The sequence below is a fragment of the Acanthopagrus latus genome, chromosome 17 (genome assembly GCF_904848185.1).
Source record: "Acanthopagrus latus isolate v.2019 chromosome 17, fAcaLat1.1, whole genome shotgun sequence".
Lineage (NCBI taxonomy): Eukaryota > Metazoa > Chordata > Actinopteri > Spariformes > Sparidae > Acanthopagrus > Acanthopagrus latus.
This window is the reverse complement of record NC_051055.1, coordinates 7909348-7922520: the sequence shown is the minus strand read 5'-3', so window position 1 is coordinate 7922520 and position 13173 is coordinate 7909348. Positions and strand designations below refer to the sequence as shown.

The following is a 13173-nucleotide window of genomic DNA, read 5'->3' as shown; positions in this document are numbered from 1 at the left end:
CCTTGCATGGACACTGGAGAAGGGTCTGGCTGCACCCATTATCATTCTGGTAATAGGGAAAAAAGCTCTGGCTTGTTGTCGTATTTCTTTAAACCAATCACAATCATCTCGGGTTGAGTTAAGCCCAGGATGCATCAACAGTGCCCCTCAGCGATGCCAAAACGATTGCATCAGAGGCTTAAAATGGTCGTATATTAACAAAAAATAACAACCACAAGAAGAAAAAGGCGAAAAATTGAAAATTTAGAGGATATATTTATTTTCATTTAAAGCAAGTTCATGTTGTAGACATAGGAAGAAGACATCTATAAGTCCATCAGCCCTTCCTCCTCAGATAAATAAAGCAAACAGGTTGAAAATGAAAGCAGCTCATTACGATCCACTTTTATGCTTGTTGTTAGGCGGCTACTTCCAACAGCTGTAGGATGACCGCAGGATGTACGATGAAGGGTTTCTATAGGGACGTGGACAGATGGGGGGATTAAACAAGCAAATTCAGGGGAATGCTGTTAGTATAAAGAAGTCATTGGTGAGTTCTTTTAACTTATCTGTCGTTATCATAGTGAAGTCACTTACATAACAGACGTATATTTGTAATTTACGACACATTGTGTAGTTACTTACTTATTCCCAAGTCACACTGTTGTCCTAAACCCAACCAATTGATTTTCTTACCTAAACCTAACCAAACTGCAAATAGCTGAGTGGTTCATTATGAATAACTCAACTTGATCACAGCACACCTGAGTCAGAGAGCTCCACCTGCAAGCTGCTTCAAATGTGGGTCAACTGGCACGAGACAGACTACAGTCACGTTCCTCATCCTCATCATAACCTACACCAAATAGGACTAGCTGAGAGTTCATTTGAGACTTACGATCCCTATTCTGCTATTCTAATCCTGTTAGGAGATTAAATGAAATGAGGCAGCATAGAGTAAAATCACAAAATTGTCAAACATTATGGCACAAAATGATCCAGCTGGCGACGTCGGAGCCCCTTCAGAGTTTTGTTTCTTCATCATTCGTTGTTTCTCTCCCGTCGACAAAGCCGCGTGTCAAATTACTGCTAATAGAGCACACTGGGCTGCATTATGGGTCCACAAGGTGCCTCGTAAATCAAATTTATTATTTTTTATCGATGTCACACACACATAGCTACTCACCCTCGGGGCTTAACCCCTAGAGTCACATACACACACACACACCAATATTTGCATGCCGATGCACTGCACACCAAAGTGTCCACATCCATTAGAAACCATCACACAACACACAGCCAGAGTTACACACCCTTCCCTCCAGACTGCCGTCACAGCACTCCAAGCACAGCTGTCAAAACTCAGGGACTTCCAACACAACAATAGTTAGATGACTCTGGGGGGCCAGAGGAAGACGGACAGAGAAGAAGACATGATGCTGAACTGACACTTCTGAAAAACCTGTGCTCCAAATTGGACCTTTGCAGGTGGGATCTACATTCCCTGCTTCATTTCTTTTTTCCCTCCATTTATTCCTTTCTGTCATTCATGTTACGTTCCAACGCTCTCTTGTTCCTCCGCTCAATCTACCTCCACCTCTCCTTTGCTCCAGGCACGGCCCTCTGTTGTCCCACATCAGCTCTCATAACAGCTCCGGGAAGACCTCCCTCAACCTCACGCCTCGCATGTGAGTCCACACGTCCAAGAGCAGTAATAACACAGAAATCCTCCAAATCAGGTCATGTCAAATTAAGGGAGGTATTTCGGGAGCCCACCCAAGTCTCCGAAGGGGTCAGCTGAAAATTTAGCCTTAGGCCAGATTTGCATGTCAAAAAATCCCCTCGATGATTCAGAGTGCATCACAAAGTGGTACTGAAACTCGGTCTCTCACACAGTCTGTAAGATGCTGTACGAGTAGGTTTGGCCTGTCGGTATGAAGTCAGGTGTGGACACGGGTGAGAAATCCTGTTGGCACGCAGAGACTGGCAAATCAAAACTTTTGCCTTAATTGCAGCAAGCAAGTGCTTCTCGGTTGAACTGGCAGCAATAATATTTTTTCACCATTTCCATTCCAAATCCCTGGTAAGGAGAAGTCATTCAGCTTCGTAAAGTATGCATTCATTTCAACTGCTGACCGTGCTTGCAGACACTGAAACCTTGTGTTTCCTGGTGTTGATTTAAATGCAGAAATGTCCTCTGGTGATGTCATAAATGTGCAGCCCTGAAGCTGTTGTGGCTGAACTTCAGGTTGGAGCACATGAGCTGAATAATCATCACCTCGGCAGACCTCCTGTGCACCCTTCCGTGTTCTATTACTGGAATTATTGCCTCTGGGAATCTATTCTTAGAATAAAGTGATCACTTTTATCTCACCTTCATCACAGATAACACAGAGATGTGTTAAACACTGATAAGGTTTGGACCTTGCTTGGACTTACAAACAATCATTTGGCAACCCAGCAAGCATTCCAGGGAAGTTCACTCTGCCCAGTGATTTACTGCCAGGATGTGGCCGTATAGCGCGAGTGTGTAGGATTCAGGTTGGAGAAGCTGGTGGCAAGGCAGGTCAGCAAGATAGCCGAGCTGCGCAGCAGTCTGGGATTCATTCAGGAAAGCTCCCGAGGGGGCCGTTGACTGGAAGGAGGCAGTAAATCCCCATTTTGAGGACTTTGTTTTCGCTGATGCTGTGTAACATCTTGCGAGGAAATTTGAGCTAATCTGACTTCACACAGTCGGTCATTGTAGAGTCTGTTGTGGGAGGCTCGGACATTGAGAGGAGGATGGATGGTTGCAATTACTATCTGTGAAGGACAGACAGAAATACAATTCATTCCATTGCCTCATTTTTAAACTTAAAAGCAAGAACATGTGAGACAGCAAGAGACAACAGAGAAGAACAATATTCTTTATTTGACAATTTGTTTTATCGATAACAAATCCAATGAAAAGTCCAAAGCCAACAATGATCTCATCTGGCTAACAAGTATCGTCTTTGTATCCAAAACCTGACAGATGTGATTCCTCTTTGCTATTCTCCAAAAGTTATTGGAAACATATCAATGAACAAGTTCTTTCATTGTAATAAACACAGGCACTATAGTTTATTTTGAGACAATCCAGTATACACATACAGCTGCTGTACATACTATAGTGCAACAAATAGTCCCCAACAACAGCACTCCTGTTTAACTCATGTTTGTTAAAAAACATGAGAGCCCCAGAAAAGTGTTAATCTTTTTTCCTTTTTTTATTAAACTATATATTTCCAATATTCATTATGAACCAACACACTTGAGAAGTCGCAGTCCGTGAGCACTGCAAGCGAGGCTAATTTATTGTTTTCTGAAAAATACTGAAAAAACGCTGGCCAGAAGTTGTACAAACAGACTTTTATGGATCTTATGGCCACTTGGGAGCAGTGCAACAGCTGTAAATACGCATCGACATACTGTCATCTGACAAAGTGGGTTGGGTTTAACATGTTAGCAACAGCTATATACTCTTAGCAGAAACAGAGCAATATCTGTGTTCATTATTCATGTTTCTTCTCACATGACAAATAATCTTTCAACTCTGTTTTGCTCCCCACCACCTCCTCAGGTAAAATTCAGGCAATTCAGCTGCTAAATGCCCTTCTATGCTCGCTTACTCATTGCTAGGTTGTTTGTCTGCTGTTTGGTGCTCAGTAGATGTCTGGAGGGCTTATCCAACCATTTCAAGGGTCTAGCAGGGTCTAGCAGTAAGGGTGAACCAAAACAGTCAAGTTGCATGCCATGAAAGAAAAAGAATCAGCTGAAAGATGCACAAACACACAACAAATTTAGAGGCACGGCATAGTTGGATGATACCCAGATGAACTGGATTTGTCGCTATGAGCAACATAGTCATTCTTTCAATACACCATACAAAAATAACTATTATTCGTCTAGTCTGGGGCGGGCTTCTGTTTGGTGAAAAATTAAGAAATTAAATGTTGCAGAGATGTCTACTGAAGTTAGCATGCTAACCAGCTAGCCCTGGTGTCCTGTCTATAATACTGCTTTGTATCTCGAGGTGATAATCTGGTAGCGTACAACAGCAACACTTCTTAAGCCCTCAGAGCTCTGTGTCAGGACAGCGGCAGCTAATCGGCTAGCAGTCCAGCCAAGGTGGCCAATTCTTACCAATTGCACATTTTATGCCTGTCAGATTCCAACTTTTTCTTGTTGTTTAAATCATGAAATTTAAACTATGTTTTTATGATTGAGTGCTGTTGATGAATTGAGGAGTTTCACAGATTGAGGCTGTTCTGTCGTCTGGTGGTACAGCATTAAAATGAAGTTTACTTCTAATTTCATGAATGTCATCTGGCAGTTATTAATCCCACAGCTACAAGCAGATAGATTACCTCATCGCTATGCATTCTGCAAACAGCTGTAGTATTAAAAGTACATTGCGTCTTTCTTTCACCTGCCAGATCAAGATCTTCATTGTAGGAGATGGCCATGCTCATAATGCTTTCGTCCACAGGGGCTGCAAGAATCAACACAAAAAGAAAAATTAATAAATACGAGCTGCTCTTTAAGTACTCCACAATAAAAACACTGGGTTAAATATTGACCTAGTGTTGGCATTATTTATTATATTAATGTTGGGTCACTTTAACATTGACATTAGATCTTTAATGTCTTCGCTTTTGAATTAAGCACCATAAACTCTTAAAGGCGTAAACCTTGAGCAAGTTAAAATGTTTAAGCCTGTTCATTCTATTCAAAGGCCACCGCTTGATGATGTCAATACAGTAAACGGAAATGTGCTAGAACCATCGCCGCAACTTCCCCTCCACATGTTCATCAGATTGAAATAAAACAAACGCACATCCTAAACTCATCTGCATGCTCCATCTGAGCTGATGTATACACGTCCTCAGCAGCAGAAATGAGATGCCAAGCACTTCTCAAGTGCAAGGAAATGGTGCGGTTTCACAATTCCTAGATTAGGACTGAAATCTGCAGTTCCCCACACCGCTTTAAGTGGCTGTGGTGCTCACACAAACCCACTGAGACCATAGAAACATACACAGTGGTTTAGTGCTGGGTCCTGGCCAAGATAAATGACTGCTTCAGGTGAAAACAAACCGTGGCCCCAGCAGATTCTTTTTTTTTTTTTCTTTTCCATTTGCGAGTTTTGGGGCGACTTCTCTTTGTGTGTCAACCGTTCATACACATATGCTCTGCCTCAGCTCCTCCACCCTCCAACACTCTTCGGGCTTGTGAATGATTCAGAATGAGGAATTAAAGTTGAAACGGTGCTCCGCAGACACCCATGCTTCACATGTGCCCGGGACTAAAGGTGGAACAACCGCTTTCAAATCCATTACACCAGATATTTGTGACATCGAGTTTATCTTGAAAGAGGGGGAGAGACACGCATTACAGCTGCAGACCCACACATGCACACAAAGTGAACACCCTGGAGCTTAGTCATTCACTCTACAGTTGACCACAATAAAAGTGCTGGCTTTACCCAGAGCTGCAGTAAATCCTGCATAGGGATTTTTCTCCTCTGCTGTGTCACCGGGTCATTTACCTGTGTGCAGTTCCATAATCATATGTTTGTGTTTATGACCCAGCAATGCATATTATGAGCTATTATAACTGCGGCGTGCAAGACAGGGGCCCATATAATTCCTTGGCATTTACTGTGCCAGAACAGCAGAACAAGAGACCTGGCTGTTTGTGAGCGGATGAAAATACGAGTCCCATAATATATCCTAACTATTCAATTACACACTTGAACCTCTACTAGTTTGTTTATTCATTATCTCTGTAGATACATTATTCTTAAAACTAAAAAAAAGAAGAAGCTGAAGAAGAAGAAAAAGAAGTATAACCACGATTGACAATATGAAACCAGGACCTTTCAGTGATCACATGGGTCTCACCTGAAGTCCAGGATGATCACCTGAGTGTCACCTGAGGGAAGTGGGAAAAGCCCGCAGAGGCCCTGAATGGCTTCAATTAAGAGAACAATTGCTTTAGTCACACAATTATGAGCTCAGGGTGACTAAATGCAAAAGGGCCCGAAGGAGCGCAGCTAAAGATCTCTGGCATCCCATTCAATGTGGTCCGCCCACCCCCTGCTGCTCATTACTGGGACCACCAACTGGGAGCAACATTACCCAAATGAGCAACAAGAGCACAGCGCTGCAACAGCCATGAGTGATTCAGTTTTAACTGACAACCAGAGGGACGGAAGCGTTAAATAATAATGAGCAACTAAGGCTACTGACAGGCTGAGATCAGGGTGCAAAGGTATTTATTTATGGTTTATTTGATAGGAACAGACACAACAGACACAGACAAGCCGAGTCATGTCAATGTTCATAACAGATGACAATTTGCAACATCCATCCCTTTAGAGGGCTTTTATGAAAATTGGAAATTAAAACAATGGGACAAAAGGACAGTCAATTAAGCAAGAATACAGAATAGATGATTGATTAGAAGATTGCGAGTTAAATAATCAATATTACATGAGCATAAATGTTCTGCATTTGAAATATGGCTCAAGCAGAAGTAGAAATGTAGAGAATTAGACCATCAGTGTGATATCATTATACATTACATTATTTGATCATTATTACTGATGCATTACTGTGCAAGCCAGTATTTCAATGATTGCAGTTTGTTGAAGCTGATTATAACTATCTAAATGTGGGTAGTTTAACAATGCATCATACTCCATAAACCTGTCAGTTTCTATGTGTAGATACTTGATCTTCAGGGTAAGAGCTGTCAAATAAAACCAGTGAACCCAATGGTCCAAGATTTGCCTCAGAAATGTGGTGTAGAAGTATAAAGCAGCTTAAAAAAGGAGATACAAGGACCTAAGAATTACACTGATGTATGGGGTAATGCATTGTTCCATATTTGAGCAAGCGCTCGCGGCTGTTTCGATTCAACCTAGGAGACTGTGGTTGTATCCCGATTAGAACCTATTATTATACTGTTCACTTATTATTTTTACTCTAAGATTACATATTATTTTCTGTTTCTTTCCAGTTTCTCTGTCTCTCTTTGGTCAGGTTTAGGCAACACAAATACTTGGCTAGGGTCAAAGACAACATTGCTTGGGTTAAAATGAAACCCGTTCGCAACATTTAACACATTTTCCACAAGTCACAGAGCTATAACATTACAAGAGCGTTACTGTGCCGTTGCAGGGATGGCCATGGAGCAATATTAAAATATGATGTTCCAGGAACAACACCAACACCAATGGCGATATCAGATCGTGCTCACCGGACAGCGCTTGAGTAACGTACTGCCTCTGAGATATTAGACCGGCTGACGTTGCCATCCAAGAGCCAAAGAGCTAGGCTAACTAAGAGGTCGAGGGCAATAAATTCAGTCTATGCAGTAACGCTCCTAAACATAAAAAGATTATAAAATCATTAGCAGTCGCTCTGTGATGATGTCAGGTTTTATGTTGTGTTGAGAACAATAAATTGTTACAGCATAAGTCATAGAGAACATAAGTGACTTCATTTACAGCATATTAACAGGTGATCTCCAGCTGCACAAAAGCTGGCCTCAGTCCAATTCCTGCTATAAATGTACAATTTAGATCACATCTGGATATTTATGTGACCGACATCATTTGCATGCTTCTCACAGATGCCTAATCAAACGTATCTACTGCTCCACTTAAAATGAGATATTCAGGTGAAGCAAGTGAACCATCCCTAATTCTCATTCCTGAGAGAGGAATGATATTTTTTTTTAAAAAGTCTGCTTTGAGGCTATTCAGTGCTATACTGAGCTCATGGAAAAGCCCTAGATGAATGGCCTAATAATCTTTTAAGATATTGGTATGTATACAGTTTGTGGAGAGATTAGCAGCTGAATTAATCATTCGATGTACTCATGTTTGTGAAATCCCTTTCACATGCCAGAGGGTTTCATGACCGAGGCAACTCGCTCTGACATTCCACGGGCCTCTCCTCCTCCTTCCCCTCGACTGTTTGCTGGGCGCAACGACGAGACGACGCGAACGTGCACAAACACAGATTTCACACACATGCCCCTCACAAGTCAACAGGTTTCTAAATGGGATGATAAAATCCGCAGCCATCTTGGGTACACTATTAAGATTTGTAACTCAGCAGAGCCGCAAACTTCCACTCGGCTCAGGCTTTGCTTTGGCAACCGGATTTCTCCTTGGAGAGGAATGAATGTGCAAATGTGTTACAGGTGGGATTCATTAAACTGAGACCTGGCACACTGGTACTCACTCTGCACAATTACCGTGTTACAAAACCGGGGAGCAGAGAAATGCTAACATGCAGCGACACCGCGGATGAGCATGCACATCATGCGCAAGAGGTCGAAAAGGACGAATCGCATGTACACAAACGTATGGCGCATATGTGAGCGCGCTCGTGCACATTCTGCATCCACAGCTGAGATTTAAAAGGCCGATTTCACTGCCCTCCTATGAGCTCTTCAAAACAAAATAACCTATAAACGGAGCAGTTTGTGCCTGTGTTATTTCACAGAGGATGAAGAAAGAAAAAGTTCAAGTTTCACGAGATCTTTTTATCCCTGCTCGGCCTCCACTTCCCTCACCTCTCAGATAAAGCTTTAAGCTGTCAGTGCTCCATATTTTATGCATAAATGGCAGTCTTTTAACATGTGTTCCTTACTTACATACCGGCGTGATGGAAGTTCAGAACTCTTCCAGCTTATTCTCATCACCCTAAGCGGTGGTGTTAATTTCTATGAATAATGTATCTGTTTCAGTTGACTGAGCTGTGGTCACATCACAGAGCATTCTTCCAGATTATGACTTCCTCCGCCCTCCGTCTTCATGCTGCACAGAGACCATTAAGGAACTGAAGGCATTTATTGTGCCGTATTGCTGAATATGTAAGAGCTGAGTGAAAACTGAAGGTGTTCAACAGATCCTAATTATCACTGACTACTACAATGCTTGGAATTCGTTTGCAGTGTTGGAAGCAATAAAGCCTTGGGTCATACTGCACTAATGGGAGCTGGCTTGCATACTTGTGTGCTTTTTGATTTGATTTGAGGCGTATTTGAAACGTTCTCTTGTAAACTCTTGGACTGGCAGCTGTTTTTTGTCTCATCACACATACACTCGTTCATTCTCTGGTATGCGCATATATACGTACGTGCAATCAAAAAACCTTACGGTGTTCATTCAGCTGCACAGGTCAAGCATTCAAGTGAGACTACGTAACTTTTAAAGAGGAAATAATACATTCCTCTTAAAATTTAGGAGTCACATTTAGCAAAAGGCTTTAACAAGTTTCTTATGGCAGCTAACGCTTGCTAATGTCAGCAAACTATAATAGGAGGATACGGCCCAATAACAGACACTGATTAGCATTAGCATTAGGTCATATACTGTAGGAACTTGTGGCTACAGTAGCAGAAGTAAATAATACAGAATCAGGTCAATTGCTTCACTTAAAGGGGCTCTATGTAACAATTTTCAGCAATTTACATGTGTTAATCACATTTTATTGGCCATATGGGAGCGGATTATAGCAAGACGTAAAAAATGAGACCTTCCCCGTCTCTCTCAGTTGCCTATACAAGCCTTGGGACGAAGTTGTTTAATGCTATTGGACTGTGTATTTCTTTGTGAGGGACTCTGGTCATAGCTCCATCCACCCAAATCATATGACTTTATGAACTTTCTCACGTGTCTCATCTCGGCGACTGTCTTCTCTTCGCTCCACGAACAGACAGTTTAAAAATGGAGGCAGCTAACAGAAACTACCAACCAGCCTCCACCACAACACAGGACTCACAGAGTCATAAGTCCAGCAAACTGACATAATAAAATGAGTCGTAAAGCGATCTGTAGCTTAACGATTAGCCTACTCGTCGTACCGCACCACGTAAGAAGAACTGAGCTGCGTTTGATTGATTGTGGGTTCAACTTTTCATTTTCAAGAGTAGAAATGTATTAGTTATTCTTTCAACATTTCAAAGAATGTTTTGTTTTCAACTTGGGTCTAATTTTGATAGTTTTGGCCATAATTTATATTGATAATCATGAAGTACTCACTGAGTTAACTGTCAAGACCTGGGAGTGCAGCAGGATCACTAAAAATCTAACAGAACAAGAAACATTTGAATACTTCCCGTGTTGGCCAAACATCTTAGAGGGATGAACATAGGCGAGCTGTAAAGTTACTCTGTTGAAAAGATTCAAAGTTTGCATTATTTTTAAATCGCAACTTTATATGGGAATCATATAGTAGCAATCTAACATTACTTCAATTCAAGCTAACATTTGTTTTGTTAATGCTATGTTAGTTAGCCACACATCAGCAGTAGCTGATAACAAATAATAATTTGGCTACTTTTAATACTCAGTTACAGCTCGTCTCTACATTAGCGCATGAGAACGTAAATCTCCACTTACAGCTCAGTTTCTTGCAATGTTATCTTAGCTGATAGAGATAATGACCAAAATCACAAAATAATACCCAAGTCTTAATTAACAGTTAGTAAGCTTTAAACAAGGGTGTGTTCATGAGGTATTGTAAGGGATTGTAAGAACATCATGAATACATTTATTCATGATGTCCTGATAACCTGAAAAAATGTAGATGTTTATTGAATTTACTTCTAATGCATCAGAAAAGATCATTACTACTGCATACAAACATGAATTAATGCCCACAAACACTCAGACACACACATATTTCACAGTTCTGCCAATGGACATCTGTGCGTCAGTCACAACCATCTACCCTTCACACCTGGCGATCGGGGCAGGGTGCGTTCAAGTCACCCGCTTCCCAGAGTCCCCAGCCAGATAATTATTTCCAGTTGCAATTAGAACAACCGCAAGATTTTTCCTTTGTGAGCAAAGGGGATCGGCAAATATCCTTTCCCCTCGTTCTTTGCTTGTCTGACACGCTTGTATAAATACCCTCCACCTGGTCATGGGAGTGTCTTTAGGGGAGCTATCAAAGCATTCATAAAAATCAAGATGTATGTGACATCCAGTGGATTTCCCCCGCGCTGCACACGGCAGGCCAACTCAGGAGGGCCAGGGCCGGGGTAAAGTTTCCCCTCTTTTCCTCCCTGACTAGCGGCTGACGCCTGATTGACTGTGATGGGCTTTTTTACGCCCTGCACGTGTTGTTCTGCTGCTCGGCCCTCGCTTCGACGTCTGACTTCTCAGTGTGGAGTTTTTCTGGCCTCTGCTGCTGACTGCTGCTAGGCTTCTCTTTCTAATGTGAGTTTGTCAATCCAAAAACCTGACCTGAAAACATTCGCCTGCTCGTGCGCTTCAGGCTTTTTTCTTAAGTAACTCTCTCACCGCAGCACTCCCCTTCCTCCCATGCTTCGTTTACAGATTAGGGCCTGCGCTGGCGTACATGAAAACACAAGAAGAGGCAATCGGATATTAGGAACATGACTGTGAATGAATACATCAGTATGCGCTGGTCTGTCAACAGCGCAGAGCGCCTTGGCTTGCGTGTCAAACATTTATAAAGTCGGGACTGATGACACGCACACTCATATCTAGTGATCAGAAACTCTGGGAAGGCAGCCATGATGGAGGGCTGCCTGACTCCTGTGTGTTCGCCCCTGTGAAGACTGATTGTTCTGTCTGACAACAGTTAGTGCAAACTGGGAACGCTGAATGAAAAGGAAACAGATTTGTGGGAGGGATGGTGCAGAGCAGGAGCTCAGATCTGTTTGTGGGGTTGAGACAGTAACACTGGAATGCCTCAGGTTTGCTGCAATGTTAGCAAAATGATTATACAAGCAGTCTTATGAGGAATTGTCTATTTTTTATGAGCCATGCTTGTGTGTGGCTTTTTTTTTTTTTCTTTTTTGCCTTTCTTGCAAAATCTCCCACTCGTTACCTCTTTTCCAGCTCTGTGCTGCATAGGAGGCATCTGACCTGTAGGGGGCAGTGTTTGTTTTACTCAACGGGGTCTGACTCTGGCCATAACTGGGCATATATGGTGCAGGTGACGCCTGCAGAGATGGCTACATACTTTCCATTCTTTAATGAAGCCCTTCAATGACTCCTGCACTCCAGCACTTAAAACACACACTCACACACACACACACGTGCGCATACACACCTCCCACTACCGCGCGGCCCCCTGATAATAGACTCTACATAGGAAGCCTGTGAAGTATTTTGAAAATGGCTGTGAGGGTGTAGACATTTGAAGGACACTAATGTAGGAGCTGAGGCCTAATATAAACAGCATTATTCACATGAAAGCCCGACCGCGGCCATTAGGGCTTTTCGGAGAGGTGACACTTCTCTGCCAGCACCCTAATGGCACTTTCTCATACAAACATGCAGATCCAAGCATGCGTGGATCTTCTTGTAATCTGCCTTTTCCGAAACAATCAGCCGTAAAAAATGATTTGTCACTCTTTATTTCACGCGAACATTCGACTTCGATCTCCGGGATCTCATCACATCACAGCGCAGGTCTTCATCCAGACCTTCTGGGGGCTTTTTCGTCTGTAGCGTGCGCTCTCTGTACGCTATACAACTCGCCTGTTATCCCATAATAACAATCAATATTCTGCTGAGAAGCAACTATAGCAGCTGTTCAAATACATTCTCTCCTCCATTGTGAAACCCCAGAATTGCACTTTTTTTTTCTTTTCTTCATTTTGAGGCCTGTAACTTACAACCACCTGGAGAATATAGCTGGCCAGCAGATCAGTCTCTCACGAAATTATTAATCCGACAGAAACGTCGGCCGGCCATATAACTGGGAGAAGCTGTTGAGCTCCAGCGTCTTGTGCGGCGAGCGCACCAGTCCTGACCACTGTCAGCAGCAGTATTACATGGCCATCCCAGCAGCAGCCGCAGATTGTAACACAAAGCAGAGCAAAACATCCTTGTAATCTTTGAGGAAGGTCCAATCGGAAGAAGAGGGGAGGAACATACAGTAAAGGGGAGGCGATGAGGATGAATAACACATTTCTATTTTGGCTGCAGTTACAATGGCCCGCTCGATGGGAAATTAAACAAGTGAAAGCGGGTTGCAAAGTCAGAGACGAATTAGATGAGAATAGTTTCCTACCAGCCAGAAGAAGTAAGCGTCTTGTCTCTTAATGGTATGGTTCTGATCAGGCGGAAATGAGGCAGCCAAGTCTGTTGTTGCTCGGCAGGTTTTGGCTTCTTCA

General features: G+C 42.6%; 1 long non-coding RNA gene across 7 annotated transcripts; it reads right to left on the bottom strand.

The window, feature by feature from the left end:
* Positions 1-235: 235 nt before the first annotated feature.
* Positions 236-12819, bottom strand: LOC119006846. 7 transcript variants are annotated; one of them, XR_005070903.1, is made up of 3 exons: positions 8671-9075; positions 676-4492; positions 236-454 (listed from the first exon to the last, which is right to left on the bottom strand). It is a non-coding gene; the product is annotated as an uncharacterized LOC119006846 (long non-coding RNA). The 7 variants fall into 7 exon arrangements; XR_005070902.1 differs by having other exon boundaries at positions 744-4492; positions 8671-9074; XR_005070908.1 differs by lacking the exons at positions 236-454; positions 8671-9075 and adding an exon at positions 12673-12819 and having other exon boundaries at positions 461-3772; positions 4430-4492.
* Between the last annotated feature and the right edge of the window lie 354 nt (positions 12820-13173).